The sequence below is a fragment of the Protomyctophum parallelum genome (genome assembly GCF_964188405.1).
Source record: "Protomyctophum parallelum genome assembly, chromosome: 7".
NCBI lineage: Eukaryota > Metazoa > Chordata > Actinopteri > Myctophiformes > Myctophidae > Protomyctophum > Protomyctophum parallelum.
In genome coordinates this window covers 47,822,712-47,828,733 of record NC_139705.1, presented here as the reverse complement: position 1 = coordinate 47,828,733, position 6,022 = coordinate 47,822,712, and the positions used below count along the sequence as shown (strand labels likewise).

Here is a 6,022-nt window from a genome sequence, read left to right as displayed (position 1 = left end):
TCTCAGGTCAAAATGGGTAAAAAAATGGAGTTTGACGTTTCAATGGGTTTGTATTGATATAAATGAATATCAATATCTAAATAGTGAATCAAGCGACTTAAAGACTGTCCTGGTGTTCACAAAAGCATGAGTAGACGATAATAAAATGACCCAATATATATATTTTTAAGTGAAATATCCTGGGGTGCTTTGCTTCCATAGTGTGCTCGTGAGTGTATACGTGTGTGTGTGTGTGTGTGTGTGTGTGTGTGTGTGTGTGTGTGTGTGTGTGTGTGTGTGTGTGTGTGCGTTGCACAGGATGACAATGATGGGATCCAGAGCCTCTTCCAGGCTCTCTGTAACTCTCAGAGAGGCAGCCTGACACACTACTAGCAACACACACGCCCTGGACACAAACTGTGTTGTGCGTGTGCGTGCACGTACGCGTGTGTGGTATGGTATGCACAGAGAGGCAGCCTGACCCACTACGCACACACCCTGGACACAAACCGTGTTGTGCACGTACGTGTACGTGTGTGTGTGTGGTATGGTATGCAGTATGCGCAGAGAGGGGGGGCTAGTAGGGCCAACTGCTGTTGCGCTGAAGCCGAGCCCGATAAGACTGTCCCACATGACGCAACAGTTAGCACAAACACTGGGGCTGCTGGGTATTTTTAGGAACCAGTGTGTTGACCTCCAACAACCCCCGTTGTCAACGGCATCCATAGAACAATACTAGAACCAGGCAGAAATCCTCAAATCTCCATATTTTAACTTTTTTTGAATGTCCTACTTGACTATAATGAAGCATCAGATGTAGAATCTCGAAGTTGAGCTTGCAGTTCTGCTACTTTTGCGATTTTATTTTTTATTTTAATCCTGAAAACATTTGTACATGATGAGGTCTCCACCCGACAGAGAGGATATGTTATATCACACAGATTCCATTGATCAATACTAGCCACCAGTGTCAGGAGCCATCAGCACCAAACAACTAGTGCAGTTTAAGTCAATAAACAGGTGGAGTTAAATGAATACAATATGACAAAGTACCATATCAGTAGACATCAGCATGTATGTAAACTGTGCATTATACACTATGCTGTAGTGTACACTATTTATATTAAAGAATGCTATTGTGTACATTGTACAGTATTCAATTATGCTGGAGTGTACACTGTATTTATATTAAAGTACTGTTCCGAAGACAGACAGACAGACAGACAGACAGACAGACAGACAGACAGACAGACAGACAGACAGACAGACAGACAATTCTTTAGCCACTATATTCCACCAACCAATCACGGGGAAATGTTATGCGAGAGTGTTAAGTGAAGAAAAACAGGACACACACACAGAGGTGTGTGTGTGTGTGTGTGTGTGTGTGTGTGTGTGTGTGTGTGTGTGTGTGTGTGTGTGTCTGTGTCTGTGTGTGACTGTGTGTGTGTGTGTCTGTGTGTGACTGTGTGTGTGTGTGTCTGTGTGTGTCTGTGTGTGACTGTGCGTGTGTGTGTGTGTGTGTCTGTGTGTGTCTGTGTGTGACTGTGCGTGTGTGTGTGTGTGTGTGTGTGTCTGTGTGTGACTGTGCGTGTGCGTGCGTGTGTGTGTGTGTGTGTGTGTGTGTGTGTGTGTGTGTGTACAGTATGTGCATGGCTATGGCTAATGGATTTCAGCTGAGAGGAGGAGTCAGCATAACAGATGTAACTTAAGACAGGGAAGATATCTGCCAACTTGCTGATTGAGTGAACCTCACAATTAAGAACGGTATACGAATCATTTCCCAGGGAGCGTCGTCTCCATAACACGACTTGCTTCAAATTAAAACTTAAGGCATAGTATGTAACATTTCCCTGTGTTTACATAGCAAATCCTTTACCCATTATTTCCCTCTATGGCACCGTTCACACCTGAGAGACAGCTGTCTCCTCGGTGTCTCCTGTGTCTTCTGTGTCTCGCAATGCATTTTCAATGGGAGTCACGTGGTTTGACAAGACAACCTTGTTCCAACCAGTGTTGTTTTCGTCGACTAAAACTAAGACGAAAAATGTTCGTCGACTACCTATTTTCACTGACAAAAACAAATGGAAACTAAATGAAAACTAAGCTACGATGACTAAAACTATAAGACTAAATATACTGACAATTTCTTCGACAAATAAAAACTAGACTAAAATGTTAGGAAGGGACTAGTGGACAAGAGATCCAGTATAAGTAATTTTACACTTGGTTGCATGCTGAAAATAGCTGATCTACAAGCTCACAACGCGCAAGTGTAAAAACACTCATTACGACGGCATCAAGACCCGCCAAAATACATTTTAGTCGACTAAATCAACTGTAGATTTAGTCGACTAAAATCTTATGACATTTAGTCGACTAAAACTAGACTAACACTAAGACATTCCAGGTGACTAAAATGTGACTAAAGCTAAATGAAGTTTCAGTCCAAAGACTATGACTAAACTAAAATAGAAATTTGCTGCCAAAAACAACACTGGTTCCAACCTGTGTCAGAAGACAGCCAGGGAGCAAGCTTGTCTCGTACTACAACTACAAGCTCCCAACGCACCACATGTTCTTGCATATCGCCACTGGTGAGACAGAACTCACATACTGTAGTGTAGGTGAAAACATGTTTGGTCAGGATGAATGGGCTATAGGCAACACTGTTATTATTACAACAAAATCTTGTATCATGCATGTTATTACAGTATATGTCACAGAAAGGGGAAAACATATTCATATTAAAATTGTGTTTTTCCACCCTTCAATTAGACAGAGAGATTTAACCACATTCCCTGATTGAATTTAAAATGGTTTTCTGTGTTTCTTTTTTTTTATTATGAGGAAACATTTATAATCAGTGTCACACAACTTCCTCTGAGAAGGAGGTACAGCAGACACCCAACCTGGGAGGTTATTATTAGAGCTAAAAGGGTATTTGCCCTAATGTAGGTGTCCTACCTAAACTACCGTAATAGCATTTATTCTGTCAAATGATGCTCATGGATGCAACGTTAACAATAGTGTTATTAAAAAGAACAACCGCATGCACACAATCCTGGCTATACTTCTTTGACCCAGCTGGACCTTGTGTAGACTACAGCGGAACACCCTGTACCAATCACAAAGAAGAGAGAGGGCACTAGGCAATTATAGACCGTTTGAACATCTGCAGCATCCTGTTACACACCCTGAAGGACCTCAGCCTCCTCAGAAAGAACAGCGGCCGAAGTGATACGAAGAACAGAACAACATCCTCAACACATCGTCCCTATACTGTATCTTATGCATTCTATAATATCAACTCTAACAGAACAACATCCTCAACACATCGTCCCTATACTGTATCTTATGCATTCTATAATATCAACACTACCATCCCATTCCCATGCCAACAGAACAGCACACAGCCTATATTAAGCCAGTAAGCCACAAGATGTATTGTGTGTGTTTGACATTGAGTAGCATTTATTCAATAGGCAGTATATGGGCCTCATCTATCAATGGAGTGTAAATTCTGCCTTATAAATGGTGCATTTATATAGCGCCTTTATCCAAGACGCTTTACATAGATTGTGCATTACATTCACACACATTCATACACCGATTGTGGCAGAAGCCATGCAAGGTACCAACCAGCACATCGGGAGCAATGTGGGGTTCAGTGTCTTGCCCAAGGACACTTCGACATGTAGACAGGAGGAGCGGGGATTCGAACCGCCAACCCATGGATCATTGGATGACCTGCTCTACATCCTGTCGCCCTTATATTAGAGTCTATGCAGGAGTCAGAACATCACTGTGATGTCAGAACAGCCCAGCTCCATATTTAGAGATCTAGGGGTATATCAGGTGTGATCAATTATTGTCCAGATCCCGGGAAGAGGCTTTTGTGCTGGTTCTGGACAACCGGCTATCCGACAGGCACTCCCGGTGGGGGTGTGGAACGCGTGTGTCAAATTTGAAGTCGGTGGGGCGAACGGTTCTCGAGTTATGCCTTTAATATGACAAAGCAGACAAAGCATACGACAGCTCCCGACCTGGTGTGAGTTTTGGCGGGGCGTACATTAAAGTCCAAAGTCACGTTGGAATGATAAATGAGCCTATTGAAATGTATGTATTTGGCCGCTATGGCATCATAGTGCCCGATTCACAATTTGCCGTGTGCCGAAAATAGCCGATCTACAAACTCTGGCGGCTGTTGTGAGTTAATGTTACCCTGGCTGGCAGTGAACTCTGACCCCTGCATGCCCCCTGCATGGTGACTGTGAGGAGGGGGGGGGGGGGGGGTCAGCTTAATGAAGTTTCTCTCCAGCCTGTAGCATCATGACAGCAGAGCCTGTGTCTCAACAAAGACTCACTGCCCTGGCTCCCATTTCTTCATTTAGTCAATCACTAATCTAATTCTGGTAGCTGCTCCAGATCACATGCCATCTGGGTCCTTTTAATCCATTTTGGGCGGGAACCCCATTTGGTGTTTTAAGCATTATGTTATACTTTAGCTATTGAAAAATAGCAGATCTACAAGCTCATAGCGCGCCACCGAGTGGCGCGCTACGAACTTGTAGGTCTGCTATTTTAGAAAAGTCGTGAAAATGTGGCGCAAATATTTGAATATATATTTCAGAGCGAACATTTTTAACTAAAATATTGGGTTCTGGGGGGTCCCTGGAACTACATATTTTGAGATGGAGGTCCGTGGCCCAATTTAGATAATTCTGGGGGTCCTTGACATGAAAAAGGTTGAGCACCGCTGACATAGAAACATGGGTTTTTCAGAGTTTTTTTTAGGATTTAGAAGCCTTTTTTTCAATCGACCTCAGTCCAAAATGGGTTAAAATTCACCCATTTCTGATGATGATCTGCAGGTCGGGCATTCGATAACGACAGAGTCGTCCGTGCCACGGTGATTAGGCTCTGTCCGCAATTATTATGTAACCACCAACCGTGCACCTGATGAGCGCAATTATTTGAGATAATCGCAGTAATGTTTTAGGTCTGTCGCAGCGATTAATTGTCGCTCAAATAATTACAATTAGCGATTTAAATTGTGTTTCTGTCGTTGAACACTGGAAGATTATATGAATCAAAATAACATTTCTGTTTGGCTTTTAGTCTTCATAAACTAATAAAGGTGCATGGGGCAGATATGACAAATAACTCACATAGTGTGTATTAAATATACTTTATACAAAATATGTTTTGACTCCTCGTTTGAAAAAAAAAGGATATACAATCAAATATAAAATATAAATAAAACATAAATATATATAATATATAGGCCTATAGTGCCCAGTGTTCTCAGGGGCCAACTGTTCTGGTTATAGTGGTGAGAAGAGCGTCATAAACCAGCCCCTAAATCACAGCCTCGTGTCGTTCATAATCACACAAACGTATCGCTATCTGTGACCCACTGAGACCAACCGAAACGGCAACGCGGTTAATGAGTTATCGGAGAAAGAGGAAACACACGATGCACAGCGTTGCACACGAGCGTAGAGGAGGTGATTGATGATGGCACCGGGATGGCACGTTATGAATGCAACCAGCACCATATAGCTGCTGGGCTGGGCCCTCAACCTCACACAGAGAGGACGTTATGAATGCAACCAGCACCATATAGCTGCTGGGCTGGGCCCTCAACCTCACACAGAGGGGACGTTATGAATGCAACCAGCACCATATAGCTGCTGGGCTGGGCCCTCAACCTCAACCTCATCTCATGACATGTCATCCACGTAACAATTGCAAACAAAACACGGTACAGTCTGTAATGGATTGCACATGGTATATCAGGTATGGTATACAGTATATGATGTTGCAGGGCAACCACAGTAGATAATCGTGGAGTTGGTGTGTTTACCTGCAGAAACACATTACTCTGTCGCTGCTGTATGTTGTTCACGGCTTGCTTTTATAGACTCGCCACCAAAACGATGTGTGTCACCACACTACGCCAGTGACTGATAACTGCTGGCATATAGAGGGGAAATGATGGGTGAAACATGCTTATTATACAGTATATGTTGTCTTGTTA

At 43.0% G+C, this 6,022-nt stretch overlaps 1 protein-coding gene across 3 annotated transcripts in view; it reads right to left on the bottom strand.

Moving 5' to 3' along the window:
- The window catches only part of LOC310861527 (adenylate cyclase type 6-like), a 100,708-nt gene that overhangs the window by 63,469 nt on the left and 31,217 nt on the right, over positions 1-6,022 (bottom strand). The gene's annotated exons all lie outside the window — the stretch shown is intronic.